The following is an 18,094-nucleotide window of genomic DNA, read 5'->3' as shown; positions in this document are numbered from 1 at the left end:
CAAATTCCTTTTCTCAATACTAAGATTTGACCCAATTTGGGACTCCTCCAACATTGATGTCTATTGATTGGATGTTTACTCCATAGCTGGATTTTATGCCTTAAAGTTAGGAGAAATAAATATGCTAAATAAAAAAGACGAATGTATCGTAGGTAGTAGCTTCTCAAGGGTTAAGGTGGACATTTTTCATCATATACATCATGAGCTTCTTAATCAATTTGGACTATGAAGCTGGTCAGTTTTCCCTGGACTGAAGCATCTTAAAGTACTAAACCTGATTAAAAACAGAAAAACAACCCCGTGATGTAAGCTGCTCAATTATTAACGGGGTATAAACGTCACAGAGATGTTAACGTAATTAAATCCATGATTCAAGCTAATGCTCTGCTAATTTCATGCGTGAAGCCCAGTGGGTCGGCCTTGAAGCTCCATCCTTGTAATGGATCGGGCCAGAGGGGGAGTTCAGGTCACCACGTTCCCGGTCAAGCTTGAGTTCCAGTCCGAGTCCGAGTCAAGTGTGAGTCGAGTGGACGTTAGCTCACGTTAGCTTAGAAAACAACCAACTCTGTAGCGGATTTGAAGTCATAGCCGATATAAGAAGGTAACCAAACATGTTTACTTTTGTTTTCTAAAACAAAAGGTGTCGTTTTGTACTGAACTAATAAGAATAAGGAACCTTTATTCGTCCCACAGTGGGGACGTTTTCAGTGTTGCAACAGTCAGTTACCAGAGCAGAAATGATCCTATCTGCCTCTCATTACACTCTCACTCCAACTATAAATAAAATACAACCAAAAATCTGTTACAAATCTTATGAGGGACCATTTTTGCACCTTCCTATTAAGTAAAGCTGCAACTTGTCGCTCTTAAATGCCCTTCCTTTTCTTTTGTCGGCTCTGTAGACGCAGGGAACACAATGTTTACCCCCATTAACATAGTTTGATTCCTCCTCCTCCTGGCAGCCAGTAATCCTCTCCAGATCTCCCCACGATCCCCTGCATCACCTCCCTCGCTGCCATCAACAACCAGACAAACCTTCCTCCCGTCACGTTCATCCACATCTGCCTGCAACAGTGATTTTAATGTCTGATGGAACCACTTAAGAGCTCCTCGGCTCTGTGTACGATCAGCTGACTCAGCGCCTGCAGAAGGGCATAGCAATTAGGTGATCGAGTGGATCACTTAAAGCAAGAATCAGGTGAAATGGAGCCACGTTAAAGACTCGGCCACAGAGACTGTGGCATGTTTGGCATGTATGCTGAGTAGTATCACTATGGAAGAAAAGTCACAGAAGCTGATCACAGAACCTGATCACAGCACCTGATCACAGAAGCTGATCACAGCACCTGATCACAGAACCTGATCACAGGTTCACTCCTGGCCTGGCAGGTGTGCTCCTGGTGCACAGAGATCGTCTTTGATACGTCGTTGTGTTAAATTAGTGTTGGCACAACAGGTCTAGTAATAATAAAGATAATTACAATGCTACTACTGCTACTACCGATAGCACTATTAGCACTAATGCTAATAAAGTTTATATAGCAGGATGCACAGGTGCTCCACACAACGTTGTGTCACATTTTTAGTGGAGGAAATAAGAAAAAAGCTACAGTGTAAAAGCCAAAATGTTACTTAGTAAACTGCGGTTCTTTAACGAGATGTTAATAAAGCCGCAGCTCTAAACAAAGTTTCAGTATCTTCAGAGAAAAGATCCACAAGATAAGACATGAAACCCCAGTAAAGAGGGCACGATGTTCCTGATCCCGGGTCGACTTGGAGGCTCTTTAAATGACTCCAAATGGACAAAATAGGTTAATAAATCTAACTAAAATCATGTGATCTTGTGAAATCCAATTTGTTGAGATCCTAAAAAAGAGTTTTTTCAATAGTGGAGCCAGAATCCAGTCAGAGACACAGCGAAGGGATGTACGAACCTGCATTAAAGCTCGGCTGCATTTCTTCTGCCGCAGTTACAACATGATGAGCCTCCAATGGAGATTTGAGAATGGGGCTGGTCGGGACGGGTTCTGGCATGAAGCGGTCCGCTGCTGCGCCAGAACCACTGGCTGCTGCGCCAGAACCACTGGCTGCTGCGCCAGAACCACTGGCTGCTGCGCCAGAACCACTGGCTGCTGCGCCAGAACCACTGGCTGCTGCACCAGAACCACTGGCTGCTGCACCAGAACCACTGGCTGCTGCGTCAGAACCACTGGCTGCTGCGTCAGAACCACTGGCTGCTGCGTCAGAACCACTGGCTGCTGCACCAGAACCACTGGCTGCTGCGTCAGAACCACTGGCTGCTGCGCCAGAACCACTGGCTGCACTGCTGCTGCTGTTGTGTTGCACTCTTTGCAGAGCTTCTACAGACCTTCATGTCTTCAGGCGCTCTTTAGTCTCTTGGACTCTTCTGTCTGTGGTTCTCTAGACTAAATGGTGATGTGTGCCTGGGTGTAAAGTTGCATTTTCGACAATGATTAACTCATATTGAAGCAGTAGTTTAGCTGACAGTTGTGTGATTGCAACATTAGGTGTGAAAGGACTTACAGAAAACCAGGTGCATCATGGGTAGCGTGGGGTGCACATCATGGCCATGTTAGGGACCCACAGGGCTGACCAGATGTCCACGGCCCCAAATCCACCAGTTTTCAGTCATTTCCTTTATTATTTGTAATGAAGACAGTTGTCAGTGCTGTGAGCAGGCAACTGAAGGGGACATTCTAGAAAAATTGCCACTGTTTTCAACCACATGAGCTCTTTTCTTCTTATAAATACACAGTGCTGTTTGGTTTTTTTTAATGTTCAATGAGCCCTTTTTTCTTGTGCTTTTTTTATAATCACAAGATCAAAAATATGTATGAGAGTCTGTGGGTCACGCAGTCTGATGAAAATGCCCAAATTTTGCAGAGCAACATTGATGGCTGTTGCTCTGATGACGTGCTTCGTCGTCATCATCATCATCATCATCATCATCATCATCATCATCATCATCACTTTGTCTTTCCTGCTCATCTAAAAAAGAACTATTTTTTCCCTCACATTTTTTTCCTTTTTCACTCCCACTTGTGTGTTTTGACTCTGGAGTTTAGTTTTGTGCTTATAAACTCATCAGTCCAGATGTTCTGGGAGCACTGGTGCACTTTAAAAGTCCATTAGACAAAATTGGGACTAATTTGAATTTGGAACCTGAGAAACATCCAATTTGCATTTAGATGGAAACCAATCTTTTGGGCAAGTATCATGTTGTGAGGGCTCTTCAAAGACTGCTTGCCAAGAGTTTTAATTCACTGTACTGTATTTTTTTCTGTTTTTTTTAGTCTTAATATGAAGAATTGTACGTGTTTATGTTTAATAATCACTGTTATGTGGCAAGTGAACCTTACATTATTGCAATGCGTTTATTCCCCTTTGAACTTGCATACTTATTTACAGCAGACACACACACACACACACACACACACACACACACCACACACACACACACACACACACACACACACACACTAAAATCTGTACATCATAATTAATAAGTAACAATTATAAATAACAATTTTGGTAAGCCTGTATGTGGTTAGCCTGTACATGGTTAGCCTGTATGTGGTTAGCCTGTACATAGTTAGCCTGTATGTGGTTAGCCTGTACATAGTTAGCCTGTATGTGGTTAGCCTGTACATGGTGAGCCTGTACATAGTTAGCCTGCTAGCGCCCCTGCTGCTCGATGAGGTCTTTTTTTATGTTTTCCTGAAATGTACTGTAAAAGCCACGATTTATCTAAACCTCTGGTAATGCTTGTGTTAATTGGGTTAAGAAGTAGCCTGGTTTCACATTAAATTGATGTCTTCGTTGTTAATTGGTGCCACCAGGAAAAAGAGAAGGAGCGTGAACAATACCTGATGGCGAGGCAAAGCCTTGGATAAAGTAGAGCAGACAGTCAGGAAAGGGTCAAGCTGTCTGTGTGCATCCACGTGTGTGTGCACACACAATCCGGACAGGCGTGTTTTTAACAGCGCAACACAGTTGGAGCTCATTAGTCTTTGAACCCTGATGTTTCGCACTATTCCTTCAGGTCTCAAGAGTCCCATAAAATATTAAAATGGCGTAATTGTACTTTGTGGAACACGTGCACTTTAGCTCAGTGCATTTTCATTACATCACTAAGGGTGGAACAGAGCCGACAGTCTTCTTAAAGAGGAGCTTCTTTCCTCACATTATGGAGGTGCTATTGAGAGGTGTTGGTTGATTAAGATGAGAACATTGGAAACGATTCAAGTATCCCTGAATCTTATGGACAAGCAGTGGGACAATGGAATGGTCCAACTGGATCCCACCTCCAGGCAGATGAGTCTCCTGGAGGGCAGCCGGGCTCATCCTTGAAGGGGGAAGAAGAAGCTCCTCAGAACAGTGTTGCTGCTGCTCCTGAGCTTTGGAAGTTGCCTGTGAAGGTCAAATCAAAATCAAATCAATCTTTATTTATATAGCGTCTTTTACAATCAAAATTGTTTCTAGGCGCTTTCCAGAATCCCAAGGCCTGACCCCAGACAAGCAACAGTGGCAAGGAAAAACTCCCCTTTAACAGGAAGAAACCTTGAGCAGGACCAGGCTCATGTAGGTGCATCACGGTGCTGGTTTAGATGCCTCAGACAACTCCCCGCTGAGGGGCGTCTGTGCCTCCGCCACTGGCAGGAGACCCACGACACGTCAGGGGGGCTAGTTCACATCCGGGTTGTGACGACTATTTATTGATAACCAACACACACTCACACAATACTGTGGGTTACTTTATTCGTTACTTTCTGAAGATAAACCCAGGTCACATGATTTCAGGGTACCATATCGCCATAATCACGATAACTGTGCTTGCGTGACATACGATTCTCACATCGCTGCATCCCTAGTTCACATCTGGTTCTGAAATGCCTAGATGTGACCCACAAGACCAGGGGTGGGCAAATCCAGTCCTCGAGGGCCGGATCCAAGCCAGACTTTCTGTCCTACAGGTAAACGCTCTCACCTGGGGTTCCATTTACCTTGGTGAGAGCGGTTTCTCCCTGGTAGGATACAAAACCTTTGTGGATTGGACTTGCCCATCAGAGGAGGTCAAATCCAGTCCTTGAGGGTTGAATTCGGGCCAGGATTTGCGTCCTACCAGGCAGGAAATGCTCTCACCAAGGTAAATGGAACCCCAGGAGAGAGCGTTTACCTGTAGGACAGAAAGTCTGGCTTGGATCCGGCCCTTGAGGACTGGATTTGCCCACCCCTGCACAAGGGCCTGGAGGAGATGCCAGGTGATCCCAAAGTGGAGGAAAATAGCAGGAGGAGGAGCAGGTGGACGCTAATGCTGCCTTGCTACACCAGCACCTGCTCTGATCCCACTGGTAGTTAAACTTGTCTCAATATCAGATGTCACAGATCTGATCCAATGAAATAACGTCATTTATTTATCTGTTTTTAAGGTAATTTCCAGCATGACACCATGCAGGAGATGCCGTCTTACTGATTCCTCTCCTCTTGAATCTGTTCTGGCCCACTTTGGTGCCTAAAGAACGCTGTTGTAAACATAAATAAAAGATGTAAATTGAATAGTAGCTCTGGTTTCTGCTCATCGTTTGAGGGATCGCTCTGTTTTGTTGAGGCTTGATTGCAGCACTGACGCCACCATAAAGCCTGCAGCTCCTTTCCATCAGGCATTAATAAAGCGGCTCACGTCATCCAGCCGTCCCGTCTCAACAGGGTTTGTGTTTGTGTTCTGCTGCTCCAAGCGCTTTCAGCCCAACGTCAGATGCCGGCAGTTCAGTTTTAATCATCGTGCACGAGGCGCCAGAGCCAGAAATTAGAGCCAGAATGGGTGACAAGAAAATTCTTGTTCTTTTATCCGTCGTCCGTCTGTCTCTTTGTTGATCCTGATGAACGCATCAATAGCTCCTAACTGAGTGCGGGATGAACCGCCGTCAATCTGGGGTCAAAGGTCAGGTTACCAGGGCTCTGCCACATCTGTGCGCTGACCCACTTTGGTTGCGCTCAGCTTTGAATCAACAATGGTTATGAAACACTGAAGGAGAGTTTTTCTGTTGCAGTGTCCGTTATAGCTGCGTAGCTCCAGCGGTAGCTTAGAGAATCTTCTGGTTGGTTCACTTTCCATCACTAAGTTGGTGTCTAGTTTTGGGGGTTTTGGGGTTTTCAAAGCCCCAAACAACTTTAACCATATTTCACAACCCGCTGTTCAACCAACACAAAGGAATTGTGCAAATTCTGTGCAAATCAGGGCAACAAACTACGTTTCTGGAGGCTGTTTATCCAGAATTTTAAACTGAGTCAGTAGAGCAGAAGACTGTGATTCAGGGGTCAAAGGTCATTCCCAAATAACTACAGAGGCGAAAAATGGCCTGATGCAACGACACGACAGTGATAAGCAACATTCCTTGTTTGATCAGAACTCTTATAATATTGCAATAATATAATATAATATAATAATAATATTCTAACATCAACATTCTTCAGCTTTTTCCAATTTGGTCCATCGTGTGTCCTACTTGTCCTACATTGTCCTACATTATCCTACTTGTCCTACAGTATCCTACTTGTCCTACATTGTCCTACTTGTCCTACATTATCTTACATTATCCTTTTTGTCCTACTTGTCCTACATTGTCCTACTTGTCCTACATTGTCCTACATTATCCTACATTGTCCTACATTATCCTACTTGTCCTACAGTATCCTACTTGTCCTACATTGTCCTACTTGTCCTACATTATCTTACATTATCCTTTTTGTCCTACTTGTCCTACATTGTCCTACATTGTCCTACATTGTCCTACATTATCCTACATTGTCCTACATTGTCCTACTTGTCCTACATTGTCCTACTTGTCCTTCCCTGGACTCTCTGAACCGCTACAGTAGAGCCTCAACACCTCTGTGTCAGAATGACCTTTTATTGGGAGCTTTTAGAGCTGTATATTTTTTGAGTTACTGCTTATTAATCATGTATTCCAGAAGATGAAGAAGCTGCTGGGAGAGCAGTACACACCTGGAATATGAAGACAAGGACCTGCAGGATGAAAGCATCATAGTCCACTTTGTTGGGCCATTTTAGGGGGATTGAGGGTTTTTACAGAAGCACACTTCATTTCTATCATCATACAGTAGGTTTGTGGTGTTGGTGAGAGACATGATGGACAAGAGCTGCATTTGAAATCCAGAATCCTTCAAGGCTCTCCTGCTCACCGTGGGGAGCTCAGAATTTGGAACGCATTCTTTATCTTCGGATTTAGCCACTGCTAGTATATCACACTATATAGAGCTGATACATAACCCGTTTTTGCAGTTAAAAAAAATAGAAATCAAAGTCCAGCTTTGAAAGCTCTGAAACGGAGAAAATGATTATTTACCACTGCTGTGTATAAAAGACCTGTGGAACACACTCTGCTTGTACCAGAACGCTGTGAATTTCAGCCTGGACAAGAAAAGTATTAATACAGAATAAGGACACATTATTGTAGTTGTTCAGAGATCCATTTGCTGCAGGAGCGAAGCTCTAAACCTTTGTTTAAAATGACCTAACTTAACAGGATGCTGCGGCCAGTTCTTGTTTTTGAGGCTTATTAACACATTCCAGGCAAATAAATGAAAACCAAAGTCACTTAGGTCCATATTCAGGTAAAGACAGTCGTATTTAGGCAGAATTATTCTGTTGTGGCGTCCGTATCGGGTCGCCATGAACATCAGCGCCCCTGGTCATCCAGGAGACGATAGCTCCCCACTGACGTTCCCGTGCTGAGACCTGTGGGTTAAAAATCCTGAAGCCGAGGATGGATGTTGTGACTGGGCTTCAGTCTTTGTGCTAAACCAGTGTTGGCTACAGGGGCAAAGACTGCGGACGGTCCAGGGTCCAGGGTCCAGGGCCTCTGAGTTTGGTTCTCAGGGTTCGGTTTCCCGCCTTTCCACAGTTTCCTCCCAAAATGACAGAAAACCATTATAATGAATGTTTTCCCAGGGGGTCCTATAGGTGAATGGGGATTAGTTTCCAGACGTGGTTGAAGGATACATTCTAATTCCTTTTCATCCCACCAATCAGTTCTGTGTCCATGTTTTCCTATTTCCAGAAGAGCAGTGTTGTATCTTCTGTACTTAAATACCGTGTTGGGATACGAATCGACTCGTAGCAGGTTAGCCAATCATAAACTCGCTTTGCCACTTTATTTTGGTTGACGAGTGTGATTTGGCACAGACAGTCTGACACTGATAGCACCGTTTGCTCTGCAGCTGCTCTCCAGCCAGCGATGAGCTCCTCCGCACCCCTCCCAACACCCCCGTCCTGCTGCTGCCCCTTTCTTGAATGTCAGACAGACTTCTGAGCCTACAAACTACCGTCGTTGTGGAGTGCAGTCATGTTATTGCTACTAGCTTGCTTAAGGTGGAAACCACAGAGGGACTCGACAAATGTCACCTCCGCTTGAGTTGAGTTTTTTTTTCATGTTCTTGATTAGGGCCCATTTTATACATGATGTGAATGTATATGTAGCACATTTGTATTTCATTTTCAAATATAATAAGACAAGATTCATTTTGTCTGACAGAGACCAAAGGCTTTTCTTCAAATATAGTGAGGGATAAACTTCCCAATGCGGAAAATGCAGCTGTACCAAAGGGTAAAGAATTAAAAATTCTAATCAACATGAATGTATGGAACATGCTGACATTTCCCATAGATCGCTCTGTGTCTTCATTTGCATGTTTCATTTGTTGTGAAGACAATGCAGAGAGGAACTGGGCTTCCTGAAAGGTTATTCGGATTCAAATCCATGTCTGAGCCTTGGAAATCTTTCTGAAATAGAGAACCCAGCTCAATCAGCCCTGCTGTGTGTTACACACACCCCAGCATAAATACACAACACTGGAGACACCCCCCCCCTTTTGAATCCTTCAGTTATTTTTATGGAAGTAGAAAGACGTTAGCCATCGCTACGCTTAAGTAGATCTTTGGAAAGTCGGAATGTTCTGCTGCGCAGCGCGTTCCCCTGAGGTCGTAGCCGTCGCCGATCATAGAGACTCATTTAACCCTTTTTATTTGTCACTTTTTGTTGTCGTTGTTGTTGAGAAAATCGTACAGCTGAAGCAGCAGGGCCTGTGTCATCGTATATGCAAATGATACAATGGCTTGTTATGATGGGCACGTTGCTGGCAGCTGACAGCGCGCCTCTTTTTTTAGTATGCGTATAATTGCAGCCAGTCGCGTGTTTGGCGGATTGTAGCGCGACGCTCCTAATTTACTGCAATTACAGCAGGAAAAAACTCCCTCTCTTCTAATTCAGCTGCCACTCGATCCGTGTTTTTGGTGGCCCGCGGGGCCAAAAGCAAGATGTTCAAGTGCCCTGTTGATGCCACCACAAATGTGTGGGCCTGGAACTGTCCTGGCCCGTGCACGCTCGTGGTGTCCTGAAAATACAGCCTTTCTCTTATAGCACAGTCATAAACATGTGTGGATAACTAGATTAGTGATGGAGATATGGTTGAATTATAGTAATCCACATTAATCTACATTTGACCTGAGGTGGTCAGGTGACTGCTGCAGTGACACGAAGGGTCTTAGTTGTTGTATGGGACATTTGCCTGTGGCTGAATAGAGCCTGTCCTAGAAATGCAAAAGATCCAGTCTTTTTGTGTTTACAGATGACTTTGACTGCACACTGTATCGTAAAACGCCATGTTTTCCTCTCCTGTGTCGTATTGTAACCTGTCTGCATGTTTTTGTGTCCTACAGGTGGAGACCCAATGCATGTTAAGAGGAACCGAATCAAGCCAGATGCAGCGCAGTTTGACCTCCAGCCGCCATCGCCCCTCCCTTGTTTCAGGCCAACCTCATCTGCTTTCCGCCTCCTGGAGACCTACAGGATGGTTTAGTGTCTGATTCTGCTTCCTCTGTTACCTCAGGGATTTTTCTCCCACTGCCTACCTCCTCCACCAGATCAGCCAAGCGGATCAAGAAGCTACCTGTGACCTCACGCTCTCCTCACCAGTGACAACCTCCATGCCTCTTAAAGCTCACCTCGGTGCAAAAGTAATGAGCAGCAGTGACCTCGGTCTTCTCGCCGCCTGCCAGCTCATGCTCACCCAAAGCCTAGATCGTAACGATCCATCATTAGAAGACACAGCATAGTTAGCTCAGCGGCCACGCGCTCATAATAGCCTCACGTCTCGACCAACTATATACCTCAACAGCTTCAGAATTACAGTGAACACAGACTTCTGTCTGCATCCCAGCGCTTCACCCGACCCAGAAGGTAACTGGGAACCACACACCAGGTGCCCCAGTCGACCAAACACACCTCGCTCCAGCGTCTTCCATTTGCCTTAGAAGTGGGAGGTGAACAGGAGTAGCCAGGGGAGACCCCAGAGAAGGACGGGAGGGGGGACACTCAGGATCCTCGGCTGCCAGACGCGCTCAGTTTCTTTTTCTCAGCGTCACATCCTACGCACCTTTGTGATCTAAGCAGAAGCACAAAGTTTATCCAGTCAAGCCCACAGGGACCACAGAGGCTCAGAGGGTACCTTTTTCTTCTTTTTTTCCCTGTGTTTTGTCTTCAATCATCCACCCTGAAGAGAGAAGAAGAAGGAGAAGGAGCTTCCTGGCAGATAGAAGGGAGTTTGGCAACAGTTAAAGAGCGATAACGGCTGGAAATAAGCTTGAGATTGAAGAGGAGAATGCAGCGGTGAGTTCCTTTTCCTCAATCGAAATGCCTATTTTTGTGTCCGACCCTTGATGGCAGAATCTTTGCGTAATTCTATTGGATATATTAGCGGCTTCCTGTCTTATTCCTTTTCTTTTTCAGTCACACATCCCTGCGTGACATTTAAATGGCATTTGTGCTTTATTAGATGTGTCCCACTCAGTGCCTTGCACTAAAGGCCATTTGGGGAATTTGAAGCTTCCAACAGATATACTTGGATTTACAAAGAGAATAAAAGAGCATATAATCATAAGAATAACGATAATGAAAGGTTGCCCCGGGTTCTTGCCTTTTAAATGCATTCTCGATTGATTTATTGACTTTTTTTCTTCCTTTTTTCTTCCTTTTTGAACTGAGCTATTTGTTTTACCCACTTCTCCTGTGCAGCTTATCGCCTTGACTGGGAATGGACCCAACCTCTGAGCACTGAGGCGGACAAGTCGATGAAATACAGGCGAGTTCCAACAGCTCCAACGAGGCTTTAAATGCTGCAAACTGCTCGAAATAAAGAGAACAATTGTGACTTGTTGATTAGACCTTCAGGACCATGAGAGCGTGCCACATAAAAAAGGACAGCTTTGGAGATGTTCTGTAACATCGTGAGGCCAGTCGGTCCTTTATGGGCTGAAATTCTTTCTTAAGTCGGGATGAGAGGATGAAGCAGGGAGGATCGGGTGGGTGGACGGAGACAAACGTCCGACGTCTCCTTCTGACACTGTTAGAGGCAGCAGAGGGACGAGCAAATCATGAGATTTCGGTGAAGACAGACCAGCAAGCAGGCTCGAATTCTTAACGACGGGTCTTCAACCAGGTCGTGAGGAACCCAGGAACGCAGACAGATCTTCCCTATTCCTAATCACAGAATTCAGAAATTAGATTAGATTAGATTAGATTAGATTAGATTAGATTAGATTAGATTAGATTAGATTCAACTTTATTGTCATTACACATGTCACAAGTACAAGGCAACGAAATGCAGTTAGCATCCAACCAGAAGTGCTTAAGTAGCGAATAAAATCCAAACGCTCCGGCGAGACGCACGAAATTTACTGGCCCGATGAGCGGCACAGACGTCTGCACCACCTAACGGCAGCAGGAGCTCCGCCCATATGGTGGAACTCCACCGGATCACAGGCTCAGCTCCGCCTGTGACTCGGCAACGTCGTCTCTGCACAGTCTGAATCCACCAAACTCAGCGTTTGTTAAAGTTTAGCAAATAAAGTGTCTCGTACGTTTGTTTCCAATAAACTTTGGAGGCTGAAACGAGAGTAGAGTGGACTCGGAAAGGAGCTGCTCTTCTGTCGCCTACAGGGACTCGCGCACGTATTGCTCATCATTGAAATTCTCCGTACCCCTGCTCTGTGTTGCCATGGCGATTCACCTTCTTCCTTTGGCACTCGTGGCTTTGATTTACGGTGATGTGCGAGACACACGTCGACGCACGTCAGCCAATCACAGCGGATGTTTGTTTGTGCTGAAGCTGCACGGCGTGGCCGAGGTCGACGGCGCAGCGGGGTGCGCGTGGACGTGCGCGTGCGCGGCGCACAACTGGCCCGCTTGTGTCGTGCTGCTGCTTCCACGGTGCGTCGGCCTAAAAATAAGCCGTCTCGTTATCTCATTTGTCCGTCTAGTCCAGAATAAGTTGCCTCTGATCCAGTTGACTGAGAATGTTAAACCGGGTCATAATAGGATCGTTGGTGCTTTTGTTCCGTTTATTCTTTGGCTTCAGTAACAAAGTGCCAGGTAGAGCTTCGGACCGCCAGGAGCTCGGATAATTCCCGGCTCTAGCATGAACTGGAGCATAGTTTTGATGTCGCTTCTCCTTTTTGTCATCATAGATTATTTAATGTATCACAGGCCTCTGCTTCACCACCTCAGACCTGCAGTCGAACAGACGGATGCCTTTATAATTCAGGCAGATCCAACTGCAGAACAGGAGCACCAGAAGGTCCACTTGGGCCACCTGCACCCAGGGTCCACCCCCAGGGGAACTGGGAAAAAAACTGGGGCTTGTAAAATCATTTAAATAGCACGATTAATATGATTAATATTTTAAATGAATGAAGGCTTTCTGCTCACCGGTGAGGACTTGGACTCTGGTGCTATCTGGGGCGGAACATTAGCTCAAGATGGACCACTGAACATTTCTGCACTCTTGATGAGAAGTAGAAAACGCCCACTTTGGAACAATAAAGTTATTTTCACGCTTTGCCGGAAGAAGATTCGGGTTTTTCCCCAAAAGTATTGAAGCTTGAAGTGGCCCATCGGATTCCTGGTGCCGGACCACCCTGACGGAGGAGCGGAGCCTCGGGGAGCCTCCTGGCGGGTCGCCGAGTGGCTCTCCCATCATTATTGTCTGTTTCTGCGGCAGTCGTGCTGGAGGAGTTGTGCGTTTAGTTGCTGTTTAATTACAGGTTGTTGAGTCAAACGGTGGATGATGAGTGTTGTTGTTTACTACTGACTGCTCACGTCTCTGGTGGGGAAATATTCCGATGACATAAAACACTCGGGGGCTTCTTTGGGTTCCTGTGCCCAAACAATATCGAAAGTTAATTAGGAGGTTTTTAGCTGCCGGTGGGCAGATTTAAAGCAAGTGAAGCTGTTTTTGATCCTCTGATGATGCTATATTCTTTAATTGGTGCTTTCTTTTCTTGTTTTTGTTGCCTCGCTCATTGTTGTTGACCAGAAAGGCGCCATTAAACTGCGCGTGGTATCGTGTTTGCTCTGCGGCGTGCACTCTCTGACTCCCTCGCAAACGGTTTGAGAACATCCTGACTCTGGAGTGGATTTCTGCCTTAACATTGGACTGAATCATTTAAAAGGTAAACAGCTTGCATTTATGGAAGCGACAGAGGGGGCAGATAATGGTTGAATTAACACTAAACATAAATATTGGATGCAGAAAACGGCTGCATTGTCAGGGAACAGGCTCCATCTGGGGGGGTTTGCCATCTTTATGTTGCATTTGCTCCCATTTGTTCCTGTAAATTTAATGCTGCAGCGATTAGAAAAGCCCAGAAATGATGAGTGAGGATTGTAAATGAACCCAATGAGCCAGATTTCCAGTTAGATGTCAACAGTAAATGGAATCTCAGGTTTTTAATGCACATTTCTTTGACGCTTTCTTTCCAGACTGAGGCATTTGTGATGTCTGAGCACAGCAACGACCCCCTTTTGGGGTATGGTGGTCATGAAAGAGCACTTTGAAAGCGGCCTCTGAAATCCACCCCGATGGGTTCAGAACTCCCGACAGTGCTGGTATCCATATCTGAAGTTAACAGAATGTCGTGGCGGGATGTAGAACGACCTCAAACACAGAATAACTCATTCACCTTGAGGCTTAAGCACCCTGCAGTTGGGTGTGAGCAGCCTTGATAAAGTGCTGCAGAAGTCGCGGGCCTCAGTCAGAACCGGTCGGTTCCTACAGCTTCCTCATCGTTGTCTCTGGACCCGTGTTTGACTTCTCATCAAAGATGCTGGAAGAAGGTTTTGGAGTCTTGGTTCTTTGATATCAAGTTGCTTTGATCATCATTATTATATAGCGTCTGCTACAAGCAAAAGTGGCTTTTCAGAATCCCAGGGCCTGACCCCCAACAAGCAACAGTGGCAGGAAAAACTCCCCTTTAACAGGAAGAAACCTTGAGCAGGACCAGGCTCATATGGGGGGAAGGGGGGGGGGGGGTAATTCTCCTGCTGGGGGCTGGCTGAAAGAGGAGGTGAAGAGGAGGAAGATAGAGGAGAGAATAGACATGCGTCATATAGGCAAATAAAATAATTACATGGAATCAAACCAAGCTGAGCGGGTCAGTGGGGTCAGAGGTCAGCAGGTCACACATGTACATGCTTTCTGTGTATGAGGCCTCGAGCCCAAAAACATCCACGCTTAACTTAATCCTCGGCCCTTCCTGGTAAACCTGGGAGGACACCTGCAGTGTGACGCAGGTGGGGGTGCAGGACCGGCACAGTTTGCTTCATCCCCCTCATCTTCAGCCCACTTCGACCTTTGGCCTTCATCTCTCTTTTCGCGGGGCTTTTTCAGAGGACCCCCTCCCTCCTCATCTGGGATCCAGGGCCGTTCCTCTGCTGGCCTTTACCATTCTCTCCACAGACCGTTGCGCAACCTTGGTGTGTGAAGCTAACAGAGTCTGTGGTCCGGTTCAGCTGGCTCCCAGTGTGGCAGCACGAGCTGAGGCCCTTCTGTCGGTCGTCCTCTCACACACTCACAGTAAACAGCTCGATTAGAAGCTTGTGATTGGAAACACAGACTCTCGTATTAGTTCTGGCTTCAAATTCAGTTTGACACAGTGGCTGGAACAAAACCCAGATTAGATGGTAAAGTAATGCAGCAATGGACAGTTTTGTGTGTGTGTGTGTGTGTGTGTGTGTGTGTGTGTGTGTGTGTGTGTGTGTGTGTAACGTGCTGGGTATTGACGTCTGGGACGTTTAGCATTCATGCTTGTGACGCTGTGCTCTCTGGTATTTGTGGGGTAAATATTTGTACAGCTCCGTTGGCAAAAGTGTTGGAGTATGGGAATTTATTATTATGGGAATAAAATAAATGTGAGGACCAGCAGTGGGTTTCAGAAAGGTGAGTTTATGTTCTGTTGCTGTTGTTTTTGAGTAAATACGATGGTCCCTATTTCAAATGTCCTATTTCTTTGCATTACACTGTAGCCAGAAACTGCAGCTGCGTTGCTATTATGCTATTATGTTGATCAATAAAGACAGATCAGGGGAAACTGACAGCGGCAACAGACGGGCCTGTTTCACGTCATCTGCCAGGGTATGAAGTATTTATTTATTTATTTATGTATCATCGTCCATCAAATATGACAGAAAGCTGAATTCAAGCCATCAGATTGGTCCTTAGCGGTGGTGTAGGCAGAATATAGCACAGTTGTGCCTGTAAACATACGTGTCTGCAAAACACCAAAGATCTTCTGTCTTAAAGTGACGTTCATCCATCGTAATTAGGAGGAAAGTCACTGGAAGTGAAGCCCTTTGAAGGTCTCAGGATGATGTGTGGGGATGGAAGATGGCCTCTGCAACAGCAGATCAGCTGTTTTTAGCATATAGATGATACAGATGATACTAAAATGAATGCTAATGTTGGAATAGTCGCCTCAGGTTTGGGTTTTTTTGGCCTTAAGTTGCAATTTTTCCCCTGCTCAAATAAAGCTTCAGATTCTCCTCTCTGATATAGAAATAATCGCTAGCACATTTGATATTAGCGAAGCATCACTTCAGACCTTCATATCTGCTAATTGTGTCAGGGCCAGCAGGCGGTCGGAGGTGGCAGCAGCCTGCAACACTCTGGAAAACTTTGTAAATTTGTAAAAAAAAAAATGTTCTCTTTATTGCTCCGTGTGGAGATTGATGTGCGTAAATAGGAATAAAAGGTGGCATGTCACTGAAAACACACCAGTGCATGTTTCCTCATCTGTAACTGTTTATCATATAAAACCTACATTTTTGCTTTGATGCAAACATTTGCCACAACACTGAAGTACTGTTGTTTGCAGTTAGGGAAGAATCTCTTTTCTTGTAGAGCTCCTGCATAGGAAATGACCTGAAATAACCAGATATGTATGATTAGCTGTCTGAAACGGTACAAAAGCCTAACCATGATATCAGTGACTGATTCATTGGAATATTGACCAGGATCTTCTTGGATACGCCCCAACGTTGCATCTTTGCTGCTTTACATCAAAGTTAAATCCCGAGTATGAAAATCCACTCGCGCTTTACTTGCTGCGAGACGTTTTTCTCACGGGATAAAGGCTTAAGCTGATACGTGTGCGTTTCACTCAAGGCCCCCCCGTTGGTTTTCCACGCGCTGATGTAGGAAGGCCTGAGCGGCGTAATGCAGCAGGAAGTGGTCCTGAGCAGACGACACGCTGTAATATACTGCAGACAGAATGAGTTGGTGTTAGAAGCCTGCTGGCAGAAGAAGCAGAAAAGCAGGTTCTGGCAGCTTAACCGTGACATTTTAAGCTGCACTTGGGACGAGCGCGTGGAGGAGAATCATCGGAGCAATCGGCCGCGTTGGGTGAACTCTGGGAGCTCAGCTCACAGCCACCGGTCATTATTATTTCTGACATTTACCTCCATGTTTTCACCATTTTTTTTTTTTATGTGCAGCAGCTTAGGCTGCTAGCAAGGCTTACAGCACGGTGTAAAAGTTAATTTCATTAGAATCAAATTTGAAATACATTTTTAAAACAAGGTAAAAAAAAAACAGGGATCCAGTAGATCCTCCTTCTAAGGAGAGGAGGATCTACTGTATATCCGAAACTGAGTCCATAGAAATTGTGATAGGTATTATTTATTATTCTGAATAGCAATAAATGCAATAAATGTAGCACAAATCACTTGAGATACACTCATGTATGAATTGCAGCTGCTTGCACTCAGAGATTTGTTTTTTTTATTCCCAATATAATTGCTGTGACTACATTTGCATATTGAAAGCCACAGTTAATTTTCCTGTACGTTTTTCTAGCATTTTTCTAGCACTGTCTCATTTTCTGGTGCATGTCGCGACAGGTAATAGCAGTCTTTTGTCAAACAAGCCCTTAAGCATTTGTTCAGGTTGATGAGGAGCTAGAAATCATATGCATATGCAAAGTACTTTGAGTTGTGATGCATGAACAGGATATAGCAGCCAATAAAATAAAAGCATTAATGTTGACTAGAGCTAGCTGTTATGTTAGCCGCCATAAGTCCCTCATGCTACCCGGCGAACATGTTTCCATGCTTGGAAACATCTTGAGAGAAATTACAGGTAAGAGGAACTGTCAAGACTCTGAAGCAGTTTGGACTGGATTTGTTAAATGTTCCTCTGGATGTGTGCCAGAGCAAGATAAGATAAGACGGTTAGCCAGTTAGAAGCAGAGTTGCTGTTGAACTTGTTTACTAGTGTTGCTGTGCTGTAGATATTGTTAAGGTCGTGCATAGAGCAGAGGGGATTCCTCTAAACCTGCTCAGCCTCCCGTAAAATGTCAAAAATTAAATAGTCAAATATGTCCTGTGGTTTTAGCAGTGCTTCGGCTACGTATCACAACTGACTCTATTTTTCATACATTCCTGTAGCGTCGCTACTTTTGCTCTTGTTACTCTTCCTATTCTCTTCAACGAGACTGAATGGAGCGTTTTTGGGTTTTTTCTCATTGTGGTGAAACTTGATGGTTATTGGATAAATCCCACAATTTTGCCCCAATTTTGCTAGTGAGGTTCGATTATAGAAAATTTTCGTTTCTTGCACTGCAAATAAAATTTGCTGATTAGATTTTGAACATTTCGACGTTTAAAGTTAATATTGTTTCCAGTAGTTCCTTCAATCGTTACCTCCACCAAGGAGGGTGGGC

General features: G+C 45.0%; 1 protein-coding gene across 4 annotated transcripts in view; it reads left to right on the top strand.

Moving 5' to 3' along the window:
- LOC130515208 (thyroid hormone receptor alpha) overlaps positions 1 to 18,094 on the top strand; it is a 55,007-nt gene that overhangs the window by 11,188 nt on the left and 25,725 nt on the right. For 2 of the 4 annotated variants that reach the window (XM_057015353.1, XM_057015350.1), the window contains exons 2-3: positions 9,761 to 10,709; positions 11,115 to 11,181. The gene's annotated coding sequence lies outside the window, so the exon portion shown is untranslated. Of the gene's footprint in view, positions 1 to 9,760; positions 10,710 to 11,114; positions 11,182 to 13,292; positions 13,550 to 18,094 lie in introns of those variants that run through there. The other 2 variants (XM_057015351.1, XM_057015352.1) reach the window with 2 other exon arrangements.

This window comes from Takifugu flavidus, chromosome 18 (assembly GCF_003711565.1).
Source record: "Takifugu flavidus isolate HTHZ2018 chromosome 18, ASM371156v2, whole genome shotgun sequence".
Taxonomy (NCBI): Eukaryota; Metazoa; Chordata; class Actinopteri; order Tetraodontiformes; family Tetraodontidae; genus Takifugu; species Takifugu flavidus.
Note: the sequence above shows the minus strand (reverse complement) of the source record. Positions and strands in the feature narration are given on the sequence as shown.